Here is a 27,783-nt window from a genome sequence, read left to right as displayed (position 1 = left end):
CACAGATTGGTGGGACCACACAGTTTTGCAGCTATGGGACTATCAGCAGTGTCTGCAAAAAGGCATAAGGCCTTTTTCATGGAAGTTAGTGAGTTGCTTTCCCCCACTCTGAAGTGCAGCAATGCCAGAATGAGATCCATTCTAAAGGTTGAGAAGCCAGTGGCAATAGCTCTGTGGAAGCTTGCAATGCCAGACAGCAACCAGTCAGTTGTAAATCAATTTGTGAAATCAATCTGTGAAATTTGTTCATTTGTAATTAAGATGATTTATAAATTCTTAGCAATTGGAAGCTAACATATTTGGGGAATATTTTCTGTCAGATTGGCTGTAGAATATGCCTTCTATTTATTAAACATTGAGTTATTTGACTATTGAAAACAATACAGTACATATTATTTATCAACAGGTGTCTATTTAATCCAGATCTCTTAATAAACCAAAAGATGACACTTTCTTCCATTCATGCATTTTACAGTTAAAAAAAAAGATAATCTGTGGAAACTTTAAAAGAATTGGAGGGAACTTTGACCTGAATTATCCTGATTCTTTCAAAATAGCTTTCAGAAAGATCAGAAAAATCCTAGAGCCTGAATCCACCCAGGGTTTGTGAGTAATGAAAGCCAAATGGAGGAGATAGAGACACAGCTAATGTACAGTGTAAAATTTCTCTTCTCTTCCTGGCAATTTTTAATCTAAAAATTGGTTGCTTTTCTGGTGCAGATGTTCAAGTGGTATGGATTACTTTCTTCCTCCTCTGGGTCTGAATTATAACTGTATTGAGACCTCACTTAAAAGGTGTTTCAATGCTTTGCATGTTTTCCTTACCTGGAAAAGAGTTGAATGAGCAATAATTTCTTTATTGATATCTCTGAAGAATTGTTTATTTGATTTAATTATGCTGAATTGCTGCTTAGTTGATTTAATTATGCAGATCTAGATTCATTTTGTCATGGTAGGTTGTTCCATATAGGTGTTTGCAATTATTTATGAAAAATAAGTTATTTTCATTTCATTGTTTGTAGTCATTCATATTCTGGCTTTTCAGGATCAATAAGCCTTTTGTTTTGCTGAGATTCTATTAACAGGAATTTTGTTTTTATGAATCTATTCTGTTTATCTAAGAGTAGTTTTTGGCTGTATGCTGAAAGATGCATTTATACCATGTCTGTATTCTCATTTGAATGATTTCAGATATATGCTTTTTTCTTACTTCCTTCAACATTTAGGGTTCAGTACAAAAGTTCTGGACCCTTTCTACTCCCCCCTTTCCTTCTCTACATTCTGTGCTGCAGAAAGGCTACTAGCCTCCCAGATGACATAAAGGAATATCTGGGACTTAGTGGGGGTTCCTGGACAGAAAGGGGTCATCATGCCTCAGCAGGTCACTGCTTGGTATACCTGGTTTAGGAAAAAAATGCTTAGAAATAGGATAACTACCAGTTTTAAGAGAGAAGATAGAGGAGGTGAGCAAGGAAAACAAATACATTCATTCATTACCAGCTTTTTGGATCAGGTTTGAAGTAGTAATGTTACAGACTGCTAGCTTGTAAAGTCTCTGGTAACTTCCAAAAGATTGGAAGATCCTCAGTCCACTGGTAATAAGTCCACTCCTTGTAGTGTAAGTCCAGATACACAAGCCTACCCCTCAAATTCCTGACCTGCTTATCTGGAGCTGATTTTTATATGGGCCTCTCTAGCTACATCTAGACGACAGGTTTTTTGCAGGATACCGGAGGTAACCCCGCCGTGTCCAAGGAAAGCATTTGCTCTTCCACTTTTTTTCTCGGAAGAGCAAACCCGCTCTTTCAGAGAGCCCTGTATACCTCATTTCACGAGTGTAGAGGGGTCAATTGCTGAAGAACTCTGTACGTGTGAAGTATAAGGGTGGTGAGGCCTGCCTTCTTCCCTGTTTCCCATTTCTCCCCCCCGCCACACACACCTTCTCTACTACTGATGAGCCAGAAGTAAGCCTCTAGAACATACACTATTGTAGCAAGAACAAATTGTAGATAAGGGCAGGAACATAACAATCTTGTTTACCTAAATGTACTGATCATGTAAACAAAGTCAAAGGACAAGCAGTACAACTGAGCCATGCTGTAACAAGCAATGAGTAATCCCCAGAAATTTCCAAACTGCCACAAACAAGGCAGAGACATTGTATTTAAAGCTGCACCAGAGCACAGCAATTTGGACCTCACCAATGGGCTTTGGGTACCGGCGCCTCGGAAGCTGAGATAGTCTCCCACTTCATCTTCAGCTGAAATGGGGTTCCCAGCTAGCCGAAGGGATGTAAGAATTGCCTCTCTTAGTTAAGTGGCACAGCTGATAGCTGTCAGGGAGTAAACTACTTGTGTTGTCAGACACCTCTGTAGCGTCCTTTGTACTTTGAGAATCGAGTGTCGGGCCTGAGACTTACTCTTGCCGGCATCAATGAAGCATAAGGGCTTTGCCAAAAGAGGAGGCTTTTCTGCTATTTGACCCCATCTAGACAGGGTCAAATGGCAGAAAAGCCTCTTCCGGAAAAAAAAGCGGAAAAAGCTACGCAAAATGCAGAGAGCATTTTGCGTAGCTTTTTCTGCAAAAGCACCACAGTATAGACCTAGTCTCTGAGAGTGACTGCTGGAGTGGTTTCTATAGGCAAGATAAGCATAAGGTTGCTTAGTTTGAGAATCCCATCAGGGCTTACTCGTGGCTTCCTTCTGGATGAAAGATGATAAATAAAAGTAAATAATTATTATTTAATTTATTAAATAAAATACAATTTTACCAGATTCAACCAGTGTAACCACAGTAGTTTAAGTAGAAAATGAGTTTTACTAAACTGTATTAATTCTTTTATTTTAGACTATGAAGAGAGTTCACATTTGTAAAAGTTCTGATTGACTTATCCAAGTGCATTCTGTTATTTCTGTGCATTAGAAATGCCATGGGAGTGTGTGTTTTTTAAATCTGTGATGAGTTTTCAGATACTATCAGATAACTGTATTTTCTTCTGTTGCTACTGTAGTTAATGAAGAGAACCTTTCTTCCTTTGTTTGAAAGTAATTTATTTTGCATATCGTGGTACAATTCATTTTACTCATATCAGATTAATACTTTTCTAAAATTTGTTCTTAGAGCAGCAATGGACAAATTCCAGACCACGGGCTGGATCTAGTCTGCAGGGTTCGTCCCTGGCAGACCCCCACTGCTATATTTACATGCATCTCAGCAGGTTTCGTATGATCACAGCTCTCGTTGGCCATAAATCACCATTTGCAGCCAATGCAAGCATCTGGAAGCAGCATACGGTCTATGCCATTGTCCACAAATGGTAATCCATAGCCAAAGAGAACTGTAATCATTTGATACATGTGGAGGCACAGATAAACATAGAGGCAGTAGCCAACCAGGGACTAAACTTGGTGGGCTGCTGGGTTTTTTTTGCCATTCCCTGTCATAGAGGCATTATCTATCATCTCAACTTGTTCTTATTCTTCAGCTTATGGGAAAAAAAGACAGGAGGGTATTTTAGCTTCTTGTGTTTAGTTTCTTATGCATTCCAGTTTGTTTTAATGGACAATTATAGAAAAATAATTTTACTAAAAATGATCATGATGACTTTATTCAGTATTGGCTCATGGAGAATTAACCTCCTCCCTCCCCCCTGAAATATACTTTTACTCAGCTAGATAGAAAATTGTATATAATTTTAATAAAAAAACTCCTCTCCAATCAAATGTACAGCACAGCATACAATATTTAAAAACAAAACAATAGCTTTAATATTGAATGTTCAAGTCCTGTCACAAGTAGCTAGTGGTAAGGAAATATATAGTGCTGACCTCCTGTTTCTCCAACTCAGGAAGGATTAAACACCACTCCCAAATCTCTTCCAAGCTCTGGTTCATTAATTCAAATACAAAACTTATCAAGTAACATAAGACAAATATACTTCCCTCACTAACACAAGCTGCAGTGGTACAGAAACCTTTCAGGCTATATGCATACTACATCTTAGCCTGAATAAGCCATCTCCCTGTTCAACATAGATACAATGACTTAAGAATGGACAGCAATACATAGAAGCTCTCCCGCCAACATAACTATCATTACTCGTGGTGGCTACTCAGCATAGAGTGTCTATACTAGCAACACCACAGTGTAACCAACAGCAGAATAGCTACATTGGTGCAGCTGTGCCATGTAAGATCTGTAATGTAGCCATACCTTTGTCCCCCATTACAGACAAGTATTCTAATATATGATTTTATCACCTAAGGCAAATGTCAAGTAATTCAAGTGATTAAACAACGAATTTAGGCTTTCTGAGCCATGGATGTTTCTCTGTGCAAAAGAAAATGTGTCTTCTCTCTACCAAAACAGATGTAACATCATGAATGATTGAGTTACATTTTCTGAATTCTCTCTTTAGAAAACACATTTAACTTATGAACATGCCACTTGATCCTTTTTATTTTATGGCCAGGCATATATTTTTATAAAGGTTGAACTATTCACACCCAAGCACAGATAAGTCACATGTTCCTCTACATATTCCAGATTACAGAATTAAAAGCAAAAGAACTTTAATTATTTTCAGATTAAAAAAATGTGTCTGCTCAAATTATAAATGGAGCATGATTCGTGGTGAAATGGCTATGTGATCTCTATTTCAATTGTCATGCACCAGCTGACAAACAAGCCTGCCATTAGCTGCCAACTTAGTCAAAAGTCAGGAAAAGCTAAACAAAAATAAGGAGACAAACTTTTAATTAAATTCTCTGGAAACCTTTGGCAGTCAAAGTGAAATTGTGCAATTAATTACACTGTCAAATAATAATAGAATACCATTTATTTAAATATTTTGGATATTTTCTTTCTTTTGAATGTTTTCATTTCAGTTACAACATAGAATAGGAAGTGTACAATCCTCACTTCACTTTTATTAGAAATATTTGCACTGCAAAAAAAAATAGTATTTTAGAATATCATAGTACCATAATGCAATCTCTATCTTTAAAGTTGAACTTACAAATGTAGTCTTATGTACACAAAATAACTGCATTCAAAACTAAAACAATCTAAAATATTAGAGCCTACAAATCCACTCAGTCCTACTGCTTGTCCATTCAGAAAAACAAGTTGCAGGAAATAGTGCTTCCTGCTTCTTGTTTATAATGTCACCTGAAAGTGGGGAAAAAAGTGCTTGTATGACATTGTTGTAGCTATCAATGCAAAATATTTATGTGCCAGAAGTGGTGAAAATTTGTATATATCTTCACAGTTCAACCACCATTTTATAGGACATGCATCCATGTTGTTTACGAGTTTTGCTTGATAATGATCCAAAGCAGTATGGGCCATGTTTATTTTCATCACCTGAGTCAGATCCCACCAGAAGGCTGTTTTTTTTTTCTTGGTTGTTCAGGTTCTGTAGTTTCACCATCAGAGTGTTTGCTTTTTTAAGACTTCTGAAAGCATGTTCCATACCTTGTCCCTCAGATTTTGGAAGGAACTTCAGATTCTTAAAGCTTGGGTCAAGTGCTGTAGCTAACTCTAGAAATCTCACATTGGTATCTTCTTTGTATTTTCTCAAAGCTGCAGTGAAAGTGTTCCTAAAATGAACATGTTCTTGGCCAGTGTGTGAGATTGCTATAACATGACACATATGGCAGAATGCAGGTAAAACACAGAGCAAGTGACATACTAATTTTCTCTCAAGAAGCTAAGTAACAAATTTAATTAATGCATTATTTTTAATGAGCATCATCAGTGTAGAAACATATCCTCTAGGATGGTGGTAGAAGCACAAAGGGCATAACGCTATTTATCATAATCTGGCATAAAGTACCTTGCAATACTGGCTATAAAAGTGCCATGACTATTTTCACTTTCTGGTGGCAATGTAAAGTAGTGGGCTGCATTATCTTCTTGTTCAGCCAAGCACTCTGAAAAACAAGTTTATTTACATTTACAGAAGTAAGAATGAGTAAACCTGTAAACACTAAAGTTTTATATTGTTTTGATTTTGAGTGCAGTTATGTAACAATCTATGTTAATAAATAGCAGTTTTACAATATAGTATCACACTACAATACTTGATAAGTTTAATTGAAAAACATTACAGAGGTGCTGAACCTCTCTAATTCAGCACCCTTGTAACCTGACCAGTGCTGCACCAGAGAATTTGCCAGACAATAGGAAGTCAATATTGTCTAGCAACATGACCAAAATTTCCACTGCTTACTGGGCTCTTAGAAGACATTTAGAAGTAAATAGAGGTAAATAACAGCACAGAACACTGACAGCCTGGACTGGTGGCTGTAAACAAACTTTATGGAATTGTGGAAAATTAGCCACACTCATAATAAATGGACATCTATCTAACTGAAATTATACTGGATCACGAATGTTGCCACAGCAGAGAATGCCAGACTAGAGAGGTTCAATCTATAGTTCTTTTGTTTATCACTTTTTACAGTGCAAACATTTGTAACTATATGAGAGTGAGTACTGTACTCTTTGTATTCTGTGTTTTAATAGTAAAAAAATTCCAAAATATTTAATAAATTTCCATTGTTATTCTATTGTTTAGCAGTGGGATTAAAACGACAATTAATCACAATTAACTACAATTAATTTTAATCAGTTAATTTTTGAGTTAATTATGTGAGTTTGTAACTCTGAACAAAATGTTATGGTTGTACTTTTAACAGGCTACAACTGAATATTGACTTAATAGAGCCTTGAGACTTTATTGTGCAGAAGAAAAAGACTGCTTTTAACCATGTTAATTTTAAATGAAACAGTCACATAAGCAGTTTCCCTAAGTCAATGATAGGCAACCTAGGCTAGTGAGTGAGCTGCATGAGTGGCCCTGCTTCATCTTGGTGTGCCACAAGATTGTTGTATCCCAGGATAGGATAGTTTTGCTAACTGTGCTTGCATAACTAGAAATTGCAGGGTGTGCCTACTGACCTGTAGCAGCACTTTGTTTTGGTGTAGGAGGGCATGGCTCTCCCAGTCAATGTTGTGTGCAATCAGCATGCACTTCACTTCAATTGCCCTTGTTTTATGTACATGTCACTTTAGTAATGCAGGTAGGAAAAAGAAATGGACAGAAACCAGCAGATTCTGTCGACTCTGTGTGTCAGCAATGATAAACAAAACGTGTCACAGGCAACACTTAGAATCCTGAAGGTCCGCATGCAGTCTGCGGGTCACAGGCTGCCCACTACAGCCTTAGTTTGTCAAAGCTTTCTTTTTTTAAAATATTCCCTTTAATAGTTTGTATGATTCAGTTCTGGACCGTATTTGCATTTTGTTTTGTTTTGTTTCTGTTGTGTTTGATTGCATATTTCTTGTTCAAAATGTGGTGTGAGGTTGACCAGTCAATCTGGCGTTTCTGACTCTTAGGCTATGTCTACAGTACATCCCTCTTTTGAAAGAGGGATGTAAATTAGACATATCAAAATTGCAAATGATGCCGGGATTTGAATTTCCCGTGCTTCATTTGCATAATAATATCTCGGCATTTTTTAAAAAAAAGCTATTTTGAAAGTGAAACTGCGGTCTAGACGCGATTGTTTCGAAAATAAAAGCCTTTTTTGAAAGATCCTGTACTAATCGAAAAATGAGGTTTACAGGATCGTTAAAAAAGGCTTTTCTTTTCAAAAGAACCATTTCTAGACTGTGGTTTCACTTTCGAAATAGCATTTTAAAAAAAAACCCGCCGTGACGCGATTATGCAAATGAAGTGCTGGAAAGTCAAATCTCGACTTTGTTTGAAATTTCAATATGTCTAATTTACACCCCTCTTTCAAAAGAGGGATGTAGTTTAGATGTACCCTCAGGTTCTATTCTATGAGAAATAATGCAGTGTTTTGCCTCTTTAATTTATTCCTTGGATAATATTGAAATCCAATGTTTATATTTTTAAAGACCATCGATTTCTGCTGGAAAACTAAAATTTTAAAACTTGAAAACTGCATAATTAATATGAGAAACTCTCTGTTGAAGGATATAATAGAGGCAAGTAAAATTTAGGAAAATATTAGTTATTAATATAAATAAGAACAGAAGCTGCAGTTACATTTTGTAGCTAGAATAACTGTATACATACTGGCTTTAGTGGCATAACTTTCACCAGTGAGATGTGTCAGGGTTTGGCCCTAAACCGGTGGTGAGCAACTTTTGTGGCCTGTGGACTGCATGTGGGCAATTGGGGTTATATAGGTGGCCTTTACACTTCCCCTGCCACCTCCCACTGTGTGACAACAGCCTCTCTGGGCCCCTAGACAAAGATGGGGGGCTTGGCTCTGTACTCACAGAAGGGGCAGGGTTTCAAGTAGAAGGGGTGGGCTGGGACCAGGGGCAGCCAGTCCTCAGCGCTGCCCAGATTGCAGTGCCCTCCCCCATCACTCCTGCAGCACTTGCTTCAACAGGCAGCCCGAAGAGCATCTCTGAGCACACCATGTGGTGCTCTGGTGACAGTTTTAAAGGGCCTAGGGCTCCTGGTGCTACTGATGCCACTGCTGCAGGAGTGATGCAGTGGTGGCCAGAAGCCCTGGGCCCTTTTTAATTTTGGACCCTGGGGCAGTTGACTCTCCCCCTGCTTCCACCCCCCCCCCCCCCAACGACAGTGCTGTGCACTCTGGAGACCCCACAATTACCCACTCATTTTCCCTCCAATACTTCTAGAGCACTGTAAATCATCTGATTCATGCCGTGTTCTCACTCCACCCAGTGCTTAAATGTCACAAATGAGCTGATGTGCAGCGTTCAGGTTCTGGGAGGGAGGTAGAGGAGCAAGGATGGGGTTCGAATCAGCTGATACACAATGCTCTGGAAATGTTGAGAAGGAAGGGGAGGAGAAGGCATGGGGCATGCATGGGGTAAGAGGCAAAGAAGAGGCTGGATGTGGATTTGAGGACAGGAGTGGAGGTGGAGCCTGGAGGGGAGGGTTGAGCAGTCCCTGACAAAATGAGGAGTGTCACACATTTAAAGCAAGGGCATATGTGAGGGCCTATGAATGCTGATTGCACACAACATTGTGAGTCATGCACTCCTTCCACTACTTGCTTACTTTTAACAGCAATTTAATTTGCCCCTAATAATGGCTGTGTTGTGTTGAAAAGGCATGGTAAAGAAGGAGAATCAGCTGCAATGTATTTAATCTTACTGTTGTGGTCATGCCTGATTTCAGCCTTGCAACCCACTGAGTTGAAGGAGGGCCACTCATGGGGCCCACTCAATAGCTTTGTTTGCCCATCACTGCCCTAATTTGTGCATCAGCAGTAAGAATTTTTTCTCCCAGACGACAGTGTTACACAATTCTCAAGTGGTTTACATGAAATTAATATTATCATACAGATACTTAAGATGCCCATCACCACAGTATTTAGATGATGTTAACAGTTTTCTTACAACCGAGAAAAACAAAGCCTTGCACTGGTCTATTTTTAGAGAGCTAGTTCTATTTGTGGTCCAGTTCTAAAAAGATCCTTTACTTACGTGAATATCTTATGCCACAATAGGATTGATTTAGGACTATTTATATAGGTAAACATTTGCAGGGTGTGTAACATTCTTCTTGGAGATAAGGCGATTGGGCCCAGTTCATTGTTTTTACTCAGTCTTTATACAGAAAGCCTTCCATTTAAAGGAGCCCTTAAATGTGTGTGTTGTGTACATTAATTTAATGGGAGTTTGCTTGAGTGAAGACTGATTAAAATTTCAGTAGGGTCTCAGGATGTGGTCCAATGATATGAGTCAGACTACTCACCCGAATAAAAACTACCCACACAAATGCAAAATGTAGAGTTGGGAAAAAAAATCAGAAGAATTGTATTTTAGGTAAGATAACATTACTGGAAGATCTTTACCATTAGACTGATTTTTTTTAAGGAATGTGATTTTGTGAAATAAACAAATACAACCTAATCTGTGTAGTCAAATATACATATAAAATAATATTAGAATTGTAGTTTCCTTGAATGTCCTTCAGTTATTTCAAAGCTACTCTGTTCCAAATGGAACAAAATTATTGCTCTTTCATTGCTGCCTAAAAAGCATTAAGATTACAAACAATACTGCAGCTGACTGAGCTGTTATCTTAATAGGGTATTCATCAAAGTCTTTGCAGATTCACAATGTAATGTTTCTCTAACTTAAATCAGAGTGTTATGTATAATGTTAATTTAATCCACGTTTTGCAAGAAGTGGCTTGTAAGCATATAAGTGTTACTTTGATTTTTTTAATTGCTTTGTCAAGACAAGAACTTGGTGACACCCCACATATGTACTATAGCTTCTTCATGTTTCTGATGTTAGTTAAGGATGAAAATGATTGTTTTTCTTTACTACACTATTCAAGGTAGACTAGTTGTTCTTCATATACCATTAATATCTGTAACTATTTAAAAGAACAGGCAACTAGATTCATGAGTGGTGTAATTCTGCTGACTGCATGGGAGTTACATTAAGTATATATTTGGACCATAAGGACAAACCCTGAAAATTGTGTCAGTCAGTTATTATGAAGAGATCAAATACAATTGAATTTGATTTACGATTTAGTTTGGCTCTGCAAAAAATGGACTGGATAACAGATAAATCGATCTAATGTATGGACCAAATTGCACCATTGGATACATATAACTGTTCCCTTCGATTTCAATCAGGCCTTTTGTTTCCTTTCTCATACTTATATAGAAGTGGATCCATATGATTTGCTTGAGGTTCCTGGAACCACTTAAGTGCTATAATTTTCAGTAAGATTCTTAGAAATTCCTATTGTAAATCATTTTTTCTTGCAATTCATTATATTATCTGCCGTATTTTCCGGCGTATAAGGCTACTGGGCGTATAAGACGACCCTCTAATTTTTTAGTTAAAAGATAGGTTTTCGTCTTATACCCCAGCGCCCCTCCGCCTCCCCGGCTTTGCTCCTGGTGTCCCTGGTCTGCTGGAGACGGTCCCCAGCAGACCAGAGGCACCGGGAGCAAAGCCAAAGCGGCGGCGGGGTGCCGCGCTTCTGAGGCTTTGCTCCCGGTGCCTCTGGTCTGCTGGGGACCGTCTCCAGCAGACCAGGGACACTGGGAGCAAAGCCTCTGAGGATGCCCCGGCAGCGGGATAGCCCCGGTGCACCTGGGCTGCCCCGCCGCCCGAGCCCCTCCGCGGCTTTGCAAAGCCGCGGAGGGGCTTGGGCGGCGGGGCAGCCCAGGTGCGCCTGGGATGCCCCGCCGCCTGTATACCCGGCATATAAGACGACCCCCGATTTTTGGGGGATGTTTTTTAGCATCAAAAGTCATCTTATATGCCGGAAAATACAGTATATTACTTTACAACTCTTTTAAATGGCTCTCTTAAAATTAATCAAACATTTGAATTATGTGGGCTAGGAATGTCTAATTGAGGTTTTCATATTTGTCCTTTGCTACTAAAGACAGAATAGATTTGGGTGATATTTATTTATATTATGGATGAAATACTCCTGATGATATTAAAAAAAGACAAAGCAAAAAATAATAACATAATCTTGCTCCCAATGGAGCAAGTCAATGGCAAAACTGCACTGACTACCCACAATGGGATCAGCCTTTTTTTTGATACTCCTCAGAAAGTATGCCTCCCTATAAATATGTTTTATTTTTTTATGTACAACAGCTATGTTTCTGTGATTTTTCTCTTAAATATTAGATTGCAAATGAATGTTGTCATTTTTAGTTTGAGAGTGCGTAAGTCAGTCATAGCTTTGATACTATCACTTTATTTCTGTTGTTATTGCTTGCACTTTTTCAGTAGAGGGCAATACAGTTTTATGTTCTAAATCCTGTGAATCAAAAGAATGTAATTATTACTTGGGTGCGAGCTTAATTAGTCTAAATGTGACTATGTAGTTGGTAATTGGCCACTTGAGGTCTTAGTGAACATTCTGAATACCTTATGTCAACAACTTGCTTGTCACGCATTTGTGCAGTGAAAAAATCTGATGCTGTATTTGTGCTAATAGCTACTTTGGACATAGTTCAAAGCTATAATACATATATTTTATCTACACATCTGCCTAAACATCTATCCTTATGTATTTCCTGATATTAATTATATCTGATGCAAAATTTAGGGAAAGAATCCTGTTTTTAATACGTGACAGATTAGCAGTAGTTATAGCACATTTAAGAACAAATCCATTATGTATCTCTGTATTTGTAACATGCACATTTGGGTTGTGTTCTTATCAGATTTAATAAACTACGCAATGGTGAAACTAAGCAAGTAGTTAGACTATTGCCAAAAAAGTCATATTCTCCAGAAGGTGGTGATGTTAGCTCATTAAGTAACATTCTTACCCATACATCAATATGGAGCCAATACTCAGAGTGATGTGGGAGTGCATCCAAATTCCCCCTTTTCAATATGAGAGTAAACTGTGATTCTGACCCCCTCTGTCATTCATAATCTCACGTCACTTTTTTAAAATAGAGATGTGAATTTTGGTGCTCTCAAATGTCAGATTCCAACTCATTAATTACTTTTCATTCTTCTTACCTAAATAACACCTGCCTTTAAAATTGTTACTTCAGTTACTTCAGAAGAAGTGAACATTAACTTAACCTCACAAAGTTCCTGTGAAGTATGTAAACAATGTATACTGAGTGCATCACCCCCCAAATGAAATGTAGCTATTTTAGGGTTAAATACAGCAGTTGCTTAGTAAAAACAAAGAGCGTTACACCATGTTTAGGTAAGGAAATTAAGGTAATTCATATTAATAATAACAGTTATTTGTCAGCATATTGCAAGATGTGAAAACAAGCAGTTTCTGTCCTGAAAAATTTAAGATTAAAAATTCAAAATTCAGATAAGCAAATGAGCTGTACAAGTCTCTAAGTTGTATAACCACCCTCTAGGTTACATCCAAGACTGCTACTGAACCAGCACAGGGACCAAGCCAAGGCCATGCAAAAAAGGTGTTCTTACTTCAAGAACACTGCTTTGTGTAGCGGACAATCTCTCCTCTCAGAATTCATATATCTGTGGAACTGGCATGAGTAAAGCTTTAAAATGTTGTGCCCCTCCACTCTAAGCATCCCCTCCTTGAGAGAAAAATCAAGGAAGCACAAGATTTTCAAAACTCCCTCTTCCCTAGAAGGGGATTATCTAGTCACAAAAATATTGCTGTATATGGAGTAGGTGAACTGTTGTTTTAATGGTATAGAAAACATGACTGATGCAGAATATTGAAAAAAATTGAGAGTTTATTTAGAATGGGAAAAAGAAAATAAGGGGGGGGTGGACACAATAGCAGTTTTCAAGTACCTAGAAGGTTGCTACAAAGAGGAGGGAGAACAATTGTTCTCCATAATCACTGAGGATAGGACAAGAACAATGGTCTTAAATGGCAGCTAGGATAGTTTAGGCTGGATATTCATAAAAACTTCGTGTCAGGATGGTTAACCGCTAGAATAAATTGCCTATGAAGGTTGTAGAATTTCCATCAGTGAAGACTTTTAAGAGTGGTTGGACCAGTGATGGATAACTTCCAGCTCATGAGAGTAATCTGACTGCAGTCCATGAGATATTTTGCTGATGTTAACTGTCCACAGGCACCATCATCCTCATTGGTTATGGAATGTGCTAGACTCTGTGTGCATCTATGTGCACTGATACCACTATCAATCTCAGCCTGGACCATTCTACACGAGAGATCCATTTCTTGGACACGACAGTACAAATCAGCAATGGAAAATTAGACACCGCTTTCTACAGAAAACCCACTGACTCATACAGCTACTTACATGCTTCCAGCTCCCATCCAGAACACACCATACGATCCATCATCTATAGCCAAGCCCTTCAATACAACCGCATCTGCTCTAATCCCACTGACAGACACCAGAAACTTCAGGATCTCTACCAAGCATTTATAAACCTCAACTACCCACCCGGAGAAATAAGAAAGCAAATTGAAAGGGCCAGACGAATACCTAGAAACCAACTACTTCAAGACAGACTCAAGAAAACCAACAATAGAACACCACTTGTCATCACCTACAGCCCCCAATTTAAATCTGTCCAACACATTATCAATAAACTACAGCCTACTGGAACAGGATACTAAACTCCGAGAGGCTCTGGGAGACAGACCCATAGTCTCCTATAGACAACCACCTAACCTCAAGATGATTCTTACCAACAACCACAGGACATACCACACTATTACCAACCCTGGTACCTTCCCTTGCAACAAACCCCGTTGCCAGCCTTGTCTGCATATTCACTCTGCTGATACCATTATTGGACCTAACCAAGTGAGTTATAAGATCAAGAACACATATTCCTGCGCATCCAGAAATATAATTTATGCAATCATATGCCAAAAGTGTCCGTCCGCTATGTACATTGGACAAACGTCTCAGACACTTCGCCAAAGGATCAATGCCCACAAAACAGATATAAGACAGGATGACAAAGAAAAAACAGTTTCTTGCCATTTCAACCAGAAAGGACATTGTTTCAACAACTTGATTACCTGCATCCTGCTTAAAAGTGAAGACCTTTTAAGACTTCACTTCAAAGAGAATCCTCTGAACTGTAATTCATGCTTAAATTTGACAATTTACACTCAAATTTGAATAAAGACACTAATTAACTTACCCATTACAAAGATAGCTTCCCCAATTATCACCTCTAAGACAGACTCAAGAAAACCAACAGACATTAGCTCACAGACATTTACCTCCCCCCCCATCCTCCTTCTGTTCTGAAATTTGATTTGTCCTTTTCATATGTGTTCATTTCTTTTAATTGTATCCGTTGGTTGTGACAATTTTCTTCCACTATTTGATCTGAGGAAGTGGGTCTGGCCCACGAAAGCCCATCACCTATTAAACCATCTTGTTAGTCTTTGAAGTGCTACACAGTCCTGTTTTTTGTTTCAGCTGCACCAGACTAACACGGCTACATTTCTACCACTATATTTTTAGGGCAATCTTAAGTAATAATTTTCCAGCTTTGGATGCTTTAATTCTAATTTTCTTATGCTATGGATTAAGTGTCAAGTCACTTGGCAAAGTTAGCCACAACTGAATCATTTTCAGTGATGAGGCTACTATAAGGTGGGTGCATAACTGGCTAGATAACTGTACTGAGAGAGTAGTTATTAATGGTTTCCTGCTGGAAAGGGATAACAAATGGGATTCAACAAGGGTCTGTTTTGGGACTGTCTCTGTTCAATATCATCATCAACGATTTAGATATTGGCATAGAAAGTACGCTTATTACGTTTGCAGATGATACCAAGCTGGGAGGGGTTGTGACTGCTCTGGAGGATAGGGTCATAATTCAAAATGATCTGGACAAATTGGAGAAATGGTCTGAGATAAACAGGATGAAGTTTAATATAGACAAATGCAAAGTGCTCCACTTAAGAAGGAACAATCAGTTTCACACATACAGAATGGGAAGCGACTGTCTAGGAAGGAGTACAGCAGAAAGGGATCTAGGGGTTATAGTGGACCACAAGCTGAATATGAGTCAGCAGTATGATGCCGATGCAAAAAAAAGAAAACAGGATTCAGGGATGCATTAGCAGGTGTGTTGTGAGCAAGACATGAGAAGTCATTCTTCCACTCTACTTTGCGCTGAATAGGCCTCAATTGGAGTATTGTGTCCAGTTCTGGGCGTCGCATTTCAAGAAAGATATGGAGAAATTGGAGAGGGTCCAGAGAAGAGCAACAAGAATGATTAAAGGTCTAGAGAACATGACCTATGAAGGAAGGCTGAAAGCATTGGGTTTGTTTAGTTTAGAAAAGAGAAGATTGAGGGCGGACATGATAGCAGTTTTCAGGTATCTAAAAGGGTGTCATAAGGAGGACGGAGAAAACTTGTTCACCTTGGCCTCTGAGGATAGAACAAGAAGCAATGGGCTTAAACTGCAGCAATGGAGGTTTAGTTTGGACATTAGGAAAAAGTTCCTAACTGTCAGGGTAGTCAAACACTGGAATAAATTGCCCAGGGAGGTTGTGGAATCCCAATCTCTGGAGATATTGAAGAGTAGGTTAGATAAATGTCTATCAGGGATGGTCTAGACAGTATTTGGTCCTGCCATGAGGGCAGAGGACTGGACTCAATGACTCTCAAGGTCCTTTCCAGTCCTAGTATGCTATGATTCTATAATTCTGTGTTTTTCTTTTGCCTCAGAATAAATCTATACATTCATGTCTGTACAATAGAAAAATCTCAGAGGGGTATCTATGTTAAACTGTAACTGAATGTTCTATGACACCTTAAAGATTTAGAGTATGTCTACATTTGCACCCTCTTTCAAGGGAAGGATGCAAATGAAGACATTCAAAATTGCAAATGAAGCTGGGATTTAAATATCCCATGCTTCATTTGCATAATTGCATGATGGCGCTATTTCACAATAGCGCTATTTTGAAATAACAGATACTGTTGAGACGCGGTTATTTTGAGAGAAACCCTTCTCTCAAAATACCTGGAAAACCTTATTGTATGAGGAATAAAGGTTATTTTGAGAGAAGGGTTTTCTCTCAAAATAACCCAGTCTTAACAGCATCTGTTATTTTGAAATAGCACTATTGAGAAATAAATTCATAATGCAATTATGCAAATGAAGCACAGGATATTTAAATCCCAGCTTCATTTGCAATTTCAAATGTCTTCATTTACATCCCTCTCTCAAAAGAGGGTGAAAGTGTAGACATACCCTAACAGATTTATTTGAGTATAAACATTTGTGGGTAAAAGCTACTTCATCAGATGCCATATATAATACTAGCTGATGTACCCAGCAATGCTCAGGTCCTCAACTGTAATAATGTTTGAGAGTTTGTTTTTGGGGTTCTTTTTGGTTTTGTAAATTAAAAGGAAACTGTACATATATTATTTACATGATTGAATAGGTCAGGGGGATTGGAGACGGGCTTAGAGCAGGGGTGTGGCCCAAACATGGGATGGGGGTGCAGGTGTGAAGGCAGGGAGTGTGGAAGGTGCAGGGGAGGGGCTGGGAGGTTTTGCTGTCTGGCTGATGGCTCCTCCTGTGGGGCTGGGGCTGCAGTCCCTGGAGGCCAAGGCTGCATGAGTTAGGCCCACACTGCTGACTTGGCTTGGGGCATGAGGGTTGGAGGGATAGCCCCAGCTTCCATGACCTGCAGCCTCTCTCTTGGGCCAGTCCTGATCTCCAGTGGTCTCCCTGTTTCCTGCATCCTGGACAGAGTAGGAGAGGGAGAAGAGCCAAGGCTCCTAGGGCCAAACCTGGCCTGCAGGGACACTCTTTCCCATAGCCTGCAGGTTCTTTGTGCAGGGAGGGGGGGCTTTAGCACTGTTCCCGGTCTGCAGTGGCTGACCCCATATCCTGCAGACTGTCTGCAGGTGGGACAGGCTCCAGGGGTTGGTCCAGAACTCCAGTGGGCGTTCCATGACCTTCAGCCTTTGCTGGGGTGAGGGCATGTTTGGTTGGTGCAACTAGGGCTGAGAGAGGAAGGCCCCCAGCCCCACCTACAGCCCCACTCCTCCTGCTGAGACCCTGCCCCCCACCATAGGAGGGGAGAAAGCAGCCATGTGCATGCCCCAACCTGGAGCACTGAGGAAGGGAGACAGGGAAGGGTGAGTTTTCTGGGGCAGTAACACTCTGCCTAAGGACGCCTACAGCAGGCATTCTGGGGGTGGAGTGTGGTCAGAGCCATGCTTGGTGATTTGGGAAGGCTGTGCCTTCTCCTACCAAAGATACTGGATACTCATGGGTGGGGTGGTCTGTGGCCAAGAGTTGGGAGGGAGGAATGGTTTTAGAGCAGGGGGGCTAATTACCAGTGTGCTTGCAGACAAGATGGAGGATCCCCAGTCCTGTTGGCCACTCTCTTGGTGGTATGTCCCCAGCAGCAACTCTGCATATATCTTTCCCCTGTAGGATCATTGCTCACAGTGGCCACTTTCATATCATGTCTCTCGGAACAGCAGCCCCTCCCTTTCCAGATTATAGAAAACAGTCCTTTTCCTGGGGCTTCCAGTTGTCCTGGCATAACCAAATCCTGACCGAGCTTAAAGTTAGGAGAAGAGGAATCTGCAAAACAAATTTGGCGGCCCTAGCTCTTACTGGTTTGGAGGAGTTCTTGAAAAAACAGACTTGTAGACAGACAGATTCACTGATGACAGGCAGACAGACAGACATACACAGATAGATAGATGCATCATAATTTGCTAACCCAGGAACATATATGACACCTAGTGCTGTATACTTCCGATATCCATTTATCCATTGTGGTGTTATGGATGTTCATATGGAATAAAACACTTGAAACATTCATGAGACAGATATATTCTAATTCATCAGAGTTGTTTCGTTGAAATTCTAGACAATGCCGAATGCTGGCAAACTGGATCGCAGATTAACCTTGTTATTGTCTCCCATATCTGCCCTTCATGAGAATAGTTGTTGGACTGGCTGTAGTTATTCTATTTTTTAAACAAGAAAAAAGGAAGCTTGTTCCACACATACTATCACAATACATTAAATATGATTTTTTTTTTCATTTTCTAAGATAAATTTTATTTCACTTTGTTTCATATTAGTTCTGTTCAACGAAAAATAGATTATTGTAAAATATGATTCTCTGTAAAAGTGAGTGAATGAAAGCAATATTGTTGAATCACCAGTTCCAGGATTTCAAAATTATGTAAGGTTATGAAATATTGAAATTGGCTTAAGCTACACCTAAATTTAGAAATAATTGTGTACTTAAGTAATTATCTAATATGTTACATGGATAATGTTATATTTTTAATATTTGTAAAAAGTCACCAAGAATTACATGGGAAAATTATTTATTACTTTTTACTAGTAATTGTAGGATAAATAATTTATCTGACATATTTAACATGGATAATATTCACCAGTATCCTGTCTATTCTGTACTGGGTTTGGAAGTTTGCAATTATTTTTCTTTTCTTTCTCTTTGTCTCTCTCTATTGCTGTATTAATTATAGTCCTGCTTTGGTCTGTGAGAGGCAGGGTTGCTTTGGTCTGTTAGTCAATGATTTCCATGATTTGGTAAGTTAGATATCATATATGACTACTGTTTTATAAAGTCTACAAGATTTACCCAGCATTGCATGGGTCCTTCAGGGCAGAAGGCTGGTAGTGAGCGGGGTGCATATGTCAGGGCAGGGCCTTGGAATAAAGGGTAGGAGGCTGGGTGCTTAGGGGGTGCAGTAGTCAGGATGGGATTTGAGAAGGAGCTGAGGATAAGGGTTGGGGATTTGGGGAGGTGCAAGAGTGAGGATTGGAGCTGAAGAGGGGCTTAGGGTTAGGGTTCATCTGGCAGGTCTTTCTCTCCTGCACTCAAGATGGTGGGGCCTTCTCTCTCTCCGCCGCAGCATCCCCAGCTGTCAGGGAACTACTCTTTCCCCTCAACCTCCTCTCCCCTGGCTGCTAGGGCTCTTCTCTCTCTCTTTCTCTCTCTCCAGCCCTCACCCCTCTAGTCAGCAGGGCCTTTTGTCTCCCCACTGCTGGACAGGGGCCTTTTCTCTATCCCAGACCTCCCGGCACAACCAAACCCTGACCGTGCTTTGTTAAAATAAGAGGAAGCTGCCTACCAAATTTGGTGGCCCTAGCTCTTACTGTTTAGGAGGAGATGTTGAACAAATGGATACATAGACAGATAGATGAACTGAGGATAGACACATGCTGATATAGATTTTATATTTAATTTTTCTATTTTCTTTTTCTCTTATCAGAATGTGTGTGTGTATGTACATCAAATATGTAGAGCGGATGTTTATCTCCCTACACATGGTCTGAATGAGAAGAATTTCAGAACAGATCAGGTTTGGGGAATAGGTTTTGTGGTTCTTGTTTTTCCCAAGGGAACATCTGCATAGGAAGGCAAAAGTTGAAATAAGCTACACACCTTCAGCTACGTTAATTACATAGCTGAAGTCAAAATAACTTAATTCGATGATGTCTACACAGGAAGAAGTCTAAGAAAAACACTCTTCCTTCGACTTCCCTTACTCCTCATCTAATGAGGGTTACAGGAGTTGGATTAAGAAGTCCTCCAACTCACCATTATTTCTAAATAATGGCATGTTGTGTAGACATGCTCTTTATCTCAGAGTGTCAATTACTCCAAAATAACATACCCTGAGAGACTTGAGACCCAGACTGACAGAGGTGGATTTTTTTTTTGCCTTCTCCATAGTAAGTCTGGACCCAGTAGAATGGAGCTGGTCATTTAGGTTATGTCGCAACATATGTAAAAATTGTGCTTGATATCCAGAGCAGACATGCCTATGGTTATCAGATAAAATGTACTGGAACAAGATCTGAAGAAATGTAAGGGAGGCTTTTGGGCTCTTACATATTATCAGTCATGACCTGACTCTCTTCTTTTCCTGGCCCCCATGGGGGGGAGGGAGGACTGAGGAAGAGGGGCTGAATGTGTGTTTCAGTTCCTCTCAACAGTTTGTGAATTGTCAAATATTATATGTGAATAAAGTTGTGACCAAATCCATGGTCTCCTGTCTTTCTTCCAGCATGGACAAACAATGGTTCCTTATGAGCAATCTCTCTCTCTCTCTCTCTCTCTCTCTCTGTGTGTACACATACACAAGCAGAAATAAAAAAATATAAAAATGTGCTATGCACTTTATTCTTCAATTGTGTTCTTGTCCTTTTCTTTCTCTTCTTACACTGTTCCTCACACCCACTCATATCTTGGATTTTTATATACTTTTTGTTTCCAGAATCTTTGTTTTCCAATTGATACACTTTCTCTGAGATTTTAGGAAATGAGGTTTTTTTTTCTTCTAAAGCTACCTTTTCTTCTTTCCTCCATTACATTGTTTATTTTCCACTTCTGACGTGCTTCAATATCTGTCTTATGTACTATGTTGTTGTTTTCTTGTTATTTTGTCAGGTTTTTTTAAAATGTTTTTCTCCTCCATTATAATATTATCTATTTCCAACATGTATCAGTCTTTTCCAACAACATACATACTCTTCCTTGTATTGTATTCTTTTCCATCATTGTCCTGTGGGATCTCTCCTCACCTGTCTTCCATCTCAACTCCCACTCTGACAAATTGGCTGAGATAATGTATATATCCTCTCCATTGTGTGGTGGAGGTAACAGGAGGGTTAAAACTCTATCCTGGAGCAGGGCAAATCACAGATGTCCATTCAGTGAACTGACTTCAATGAGATCAAGTCTGAAATGGTGAAATGGATGCTCATTAGAAGGGAGGATAAAGAGGAGGAAACATCTGAAAGTCAGTCTCTTGTTCTGTCTTATGCTGAAAGGTCATTCTATTGTAACCTGAGTCTAGAGGGAAAGACTGCAGCTGCTGCAGCCTTTTTAAATAGTTAAATATTCTAACTGCAAAAAAACCTTACCTTTTTAAAATTTTAGTTTTGTTGGGTTTGGAAGAATAATGATGTTGAGCTTTTTATTTTAATGAGAGAGAATCTGATTTTGCCATGGCAGCTGGTTAGAGAGTACACATGAAACACATTCCGGGCTGCAATGCAGTGTGCTGTCTTAAAGTGACATTGGTCCCAAATTATTAATTTAAACTAATAGTCTGCAGGTTCTGTCTGATATCCTGTACACCTTCAGCAGCATTTCAACCTTGCATGTAATAAGTCCAGTTTAAAATCAATGTAAAATTTGTTTGGTAATGAGAACAAGACTGCTATTAAATTGTATCTTTTCTGACAGGAAAGGTGGGCATGTAGCAGCCTTCTTAAATGATATCATTAAGAATACTTTCCTCAGTAAATGTGGTGATCTCTTTGAACTTCCAAACATCATTTCTGTGGTTGAACATAATGTAATTCTTATCTTAAACTTTCAAAACCTTTGTTGAATAGATAAAGAGTCTATTTTAGGCCGCATTGGGATGACAAAATATGTCATCTTTGAAGAGCAGTCAAAGTTGTTATACTGTGGAACACTTAATAGTTAAAAGTGTAAAAATAATCTTCAGTAAATGTCAAATAATGCCAAGCTTTTTTAAAAAAATTATTAGCATATCTTTTCTCTTTAGAAATATTGAGATTATTTTGTTCATTTTCAGATATAATGTGCCATACGACATAATGCTGGATTCACTATGATAGATAATTTAATGTCTTTATTCAGATCTGCACTTTTTCTGTCTCAAGCCCCTTTCTCAAGGATTCCACACCAGACATCTGCATCCATTAGCAGATGGTCTTACTGAGTGAGGTGTTTGCAGCTTTTCCCTTTTCTCCCTCAGCCACATACCTTGGCTTTGCTACCTTGTACCTTGTTTCTTCAAGGTCTATAATATTTTTGGAGCGGAAGAGACAGTTAATTGTTAATATTCATCTTACTCTGTCAGGCATCTGATATATTTAAGGAACAATCTCTGGACTCCCTCTTTCTTTTACAACAAACTTGTTCTAGTCAGCTACATTCAGGAATGTTTAACCAGCATTGGGCCACATTAATTGCTGTCACAGTAGGCACAGCTGTATTTGGAGGGTACTGTGTAACATGGAGGTGTTGTACCTGAGCATGGTATGTGTGTGTATGGAGATGAGGGTTGAGAAGAACATTTGAAATTACAAAATGATATTAAGAGAGGTGGGAGTACTTGCAGATGGAGAACAAAACATTTTCAGAGTTAAACTTTAAATGATAAGAATATACCAGTTAAAATTTACCATGCTTACAGTTTTCATTGTGAAGAAAAGTTTCCATCACCATTCTCATCAACCATCCACCATCCCAGCATTTCTTCCACTTCCCCCATATACATTCTCAAATCCAGGCTTCAGAGAAATCAATCTACGTAACTGTAATTGCTGCCATATATTTAGCAAGGATTTATGATTTTTCTTTAATATTTGAATCCTCGTTTAAATATCTTCATTTATGTTTTACATTTGAACTTTTCATGTCCTGATTTTAATTAGCTTACACAAAAATAATATTAACTCTAGCTGACATAGCAAAGATTATGTATTTTTGTAGCCTTATTGTGAATATTATATAATCTTTCTGGGCTGCTGATTTCATTGTACAATTTTATTACCTAAACACTTGCTGCTCTTCTTAAACTGGCTACACAGTTTGTACAATAATTAATAGTCATGGTCATAAACACTTAACTGATATGACTAGAGCATCTGCTTCCTCACTCTTGAGTTGTATAATCTTTTCTATTCTGTTGAATATATTCGTCAGAAGTTTCCCTTTTTACCTTTGATAGTACACTTCATCTTAATCTTAATATCCTTTATGTAAAATTCAGTAACTTGCCTTATGAACCAGGTTTGGGGTTCTTTTTGGTTTCAAATTGTGGTTTTGTTTTAAACACATTCAGTATGTTTAATTAGGGTTGATTTACCATAGCATCTCACTAAAAAAATGCAAACATATGTCCTACTCCTTAATTACAGGGAGTGATGGTAGTGTTATAAACCATTATAACCATTTTCGATTGCGTCTAACTTTACCAAACTTTTACTCTAATTCAGAAATATGTATAAGCATATTCTTAAGTACTTTCTTGATACTGGGAAATTTTGAGATGAAATTGTTCATGCTTGGTCTGATGTTGAGATTGGTTTCTTGTGTGGGTCTTTTTATTAGTTTGTTTTCTTTCATTTTTCTTTTGAAGTTTCAGGGGAAAAAATGTTCATCCGGTTTTGAGAAGAAGGTTAGGATTAAACAGATAATATTAAAAAGATTAGTCCCTTTTTCCACCCATTTGAATAGCAATGGAGACTCTGTGGTTTGAAATAGAAACTTTAAACATAGGATTTAGAACAACCCAGGAAACTACAGACCATTTGGCATAGAAGTCAATTTAACTTCTATGCCCGGAAAGATAATGGAGCAAGTAATTAAGGAATTCATCTGTAAACATCTGGAAGATAGTAAGCTTTTTTTTTTTATAGGATAATGAGTCTTGTGAATAAGGGAGGAGCAGTGGACGTGGTATACCAAGACATTTGTAAGGCATTTGATATGATCTCACATGATCTTCTTATCAATAAACTAGGGAAATAAAACCTAGGTGGGGCTACAATAAGGTGGGTGCATAACTGGCTGGATAACCGTTCTCAGAGAGTTGTTATTAACGGTTCACAATCCTGCTGGAAGGGCATAACAAGCAGGGTTCCGCAGAGGTCTGTTTTGCGACCGGTTCTGTTCAATATCTTCATCAACTATTTAGATATTGGCATAGAGAGTACACTTATTAAGTTTGCAGATGATGCAAAGCTGGGAGGGGTTGCGACTGCTTTGGAGGATAGAGTCATAATTCAAAATGATCTGGACAAACGAGAAATGGTCTAAGGTTAATAAGATGAAGTTTAATAAGGACAAATGCAAAATATTCCTCTTAGGAAGGAACAATCAGTTTCACAAATTTAGGGATTACCCCAGATAATTTGAGGTAATATTGGATGTATAATCCACATATACCATTACAGGTCAAAATCTCAGCTTGCCATCCTGCCTGCCAGCATGAATGTAGCTTGGGTGACAGAGATCTGTGCAGAAGCTCTCGCAGTGGTTCTCACATAGGGTGGTTACAGTTGTGTATGGTACAATTTGCACTTTTAAGGGAAAAAAACAGTATGGAAGTGTATATATAAAAATACTGTGTTAAAAAGGCTCTCATTTTGAAAGCCTAGCACCAAAAATTTAGGAAAACAACACTACACTGCACACACAGTTCTCAACTTGGTGATATAATGAAAGAACTAACCACGTGTGACAGATACTACTCACTTCATGCTGGAAGATACTTAGCTATTAATAAGGGTGGTATGAGATCCTATGTAGACTGAAGTAGGCAGGCCATATAGATGCAACACAATTTTACCATTCCATGCGTTCCACTCTATAGAAGGGGAAAAATCTACCCATTATCCCAGTAAAAGTGTGTGTAGTGTGAGAAGGTCTCTTTGGACAAATATGAGAAATGTTCAGCACTATGTTTCAATAGCTTTTATTTTTTAAATATTTTTGAATAGTTATTCTAAAGTAGCATAGTCACTTTACCTCCATTTATTCAGATTATTCTGTTTAAAGCATATAGCAGTCACTGTATGCTTTCAGTTTTTCAGTAGGGACTTATTTGTAATAGTTATCACTTACCTTCAAACTTGTCTTGCACACTTTACTTTGGCAGAGTTCTAGAGTGATAAATAACTAGAGCAACAGTGAATTATGCAACTGAACCAGAGGACATGAATGACCAAAAAATGCTGCACAGATATGCAAAATAGACACATTTTATAAATAATGCTTTTGGTATGACTTGCCAGGATTCAAGATGTCTGAATAAACATATCATTCCAGTTATTTATATGTTGATCTCCTACATGTTGGCTTTGATATCTACTTAGTTAATGTAAATTCATTGGGAGCAAAGTTTCTTTTTTTAAGGCTTAGTAATTTGTAGCAATTAAGTCTTAAGGGAATTTTTCACTGGATCTTGGACATTACCATATAATATACTGCTCCATCAATGGTCAGATATGATTAGTAAGCCAGTCAATAAATTACAGCAACTACTCTGTTATTCATATCTTAAGTCACTTCAGGTTGAAAAGAGTCACGGGATATTCAGTTATCCTGCCTGGCATATTTTTCATGAAAAACTTAAAAACAACAACAATAGTCTGGTAGCATTTTAAAGACTAACAATGGAATAATGAGCTTTCATGGGCACAGCCCACTTCTTCAGATGACAGGAGTGTTGGAAGTCCAGAACATAGGTGTTGATTGAGGTAGTGTCTGAGAAAGTGATAAACATATAGTTAGTTGCAGCCACAATTCAAAACTGACATTTACCAGGAAAAATACTAGTTTTCTTTTTTTCTCTCTTTTTAATTTGGTTTAATCTTAAGTGCTTGAATGCGTAAAACATTTTGCCATTAAATAAGTCTCACTTTATCATATGAGTTGAAAGAATTAGGGTATGTCTACATTTGCATCCCTAGTTCAGGCTAATGAAGTGGAGATTTAAATATCCCGTGCTTTATTAGCATGATCTCGCCTGGCGTGCTAGTCCGAATCACAGCTGATTCGAACCAGGAAGTGTGCGCCAGGATGCGGTAGTTTGAACCAAAGCCCTTGGTCCTCAAAAAATGAAGAGTAACATTAGTTCGAACCAAGGGCTTTGGTTCGAACTACCACGTCCAGGCGCGCACTTCCTCGTTCAAATCAGCTATGATTTGGACTAGCACTTCGGGCGAGATCTTGCTAATGAAGCGTGGGATATTTAAATTATTTAAATTGCTTCATTAGCAATTTCGGTCGCCTAGATTTGCATCCCTAGTCTGAACTAGGGAGCAAATGTAGACATACCCTTAGATATTTCAATTTTGTCATTCTTTTTAGACAAAAGAGAAAAATTGGGATGGTGCTATTACCTTGAGCTAGACATGTGTCTCTGTGTAGAGAATTAAAATGACTAACATGTCATATTTGGAGCAATAGATCTTTGGTTTTGTGTCCATATTAAATGTATTTATATCTTGTTTGTGTATTTGGCTTCTCCACCTTCTCTCCCCCCCCCCCCCCCCCCCAATGAACTTCGCACATTTTGAGATAACCATAGAGCTAAGGTAGAGACGATGTAAGGGGCACTGGAAATGACATGATGCATGGCAGGGAAATGCTCTGGGAAAGAAATAAAAAACAAAACAGTAGAGTTGGAAGTGGAAAAATCAGTGAACAGACAACCAGAAATAGTTTGGGATTGTAAATGTTCTGCTAGAAAGGAAATGTGCAAAGATCAATGGATTGGAACCAGTGAATTACAAAAAATGGGGCACAAAGAGAGACTGAATAAGAAAGCATCATGCAATATATATCAGAAGCAATTTAGAAAGCTTTTGTCAGAGAAAATAAATCCACCTGGTACTGCTCAAACTATATCTTTCATCAGTGTAGACATAAAAGTGATGAGAATACAGATGGAAAATGAGGCATAAAAGTCAGTCAGACCAGAAACAGCACCCCAAGTGCTGGCTGCAGCAATTAAGAAGATGAAACATTTGGAAGCCTCACAATGAGAGCATAGAGTGCACTGAGTCTATCTTCAAAGCTGTTTTACCTAAAAAGTTATTCCCATTGAGTCCCCATATCTTTACTTCCTTCCCCACAACAGGCACTCACCTCTGTGTTGAGATATGGATCCTTTTGAATAACACTACAGATAGTTCTTTTTCTTGTTTAAAACTAATGTTGAAGGTTCAGCAGGAAACTTAACCAGAGACCTCAGAGCCAATGGTTTGGGCACTGTACCTTAACAAGGCTCAAGTGTTTCTGAACAGTGGCTTATTTTGAGCCTGTTTTTCCAAACAAACTATTGTTAGGCAATCTCCATTAATTTATAACTTATCTCCTAGAACTGGAAAGGACCTTGAAAGATCATTCAGTCCAGTCCCCTGCCTTCACAGCAGGACCAAATACCATCCCTGACAAATTTTTGCCCCAAATCCCTAAATGGGTTCCGCAAGGAATGAACTCACAACTCTGGGTTTAGCAGGCCAATGCTCACCACTGAGCTATCCCTCCCCAATTTTATAATTAAAATTCACCTAGAATCAGGTAAATATACAGTATCAATAAATTATCACAGGGCAGACTGAATTCCATGTCAGGCTATTTAAACGAATGAATCTCCATAAAGTGTCTCATGCCCTTGACATTGAGATAAGAGGGGACAGTAATGACACAAGCAGATTACACCTGAAGGGTTCTTAAAACTGAAGAGGCAATGCATATA

The 27,783-nt window shown here is 38.7% G+C and overlaps 1 protein-coding gene and 1 long non-coding RNA gene across 3 annotated transcripts in view; one reads left to right on the top strand and one right to left on the bottom strand.

Moving 5' to 3' along the window:
• TENM3 (teneurin transmembrane protein 3) overlaps window positions 1–27,783 on the top strand; it is a 2,279,325-nt gene that overhangs the window by 225,010 nt on the left and 2,026,532 nt on the right. The window lies entirely within an intron of this gene.
• LOC142829631 (uncharacterized) lies at window positions 20,201–27,306 on the bottom strand. Its single transcript, XR_012904251.2, has 3 exons — window positions 27,171–27,306; window positions 25,693–25,784; window positions 20,201–21,216 (listed from the first exon to the last, which is right to left on the bottom strand). It is a non-coding gene; the product is annotated as an uncharacterized LOC142829631 (long non-coding RNA).

The sequence above is a fragment of the Pelodiscus sinensis genome, chromosome 4 (assembly GCF_052426305.1).
Source record: "Pelodiscus sinensis isolate ZL-2025 chromosome 4, ASM5242630v1, whole genome shotgun sequence".
Classification (NCBI taxonomy): Eukaryota; Metazoa; Chordata; order Testudines; family Trionychidae; genus Pelodiscus; species Pelodiscus sinensis.
This window is presented reverse-complemented; position numbering and strand designations above follow the sequence as displayed.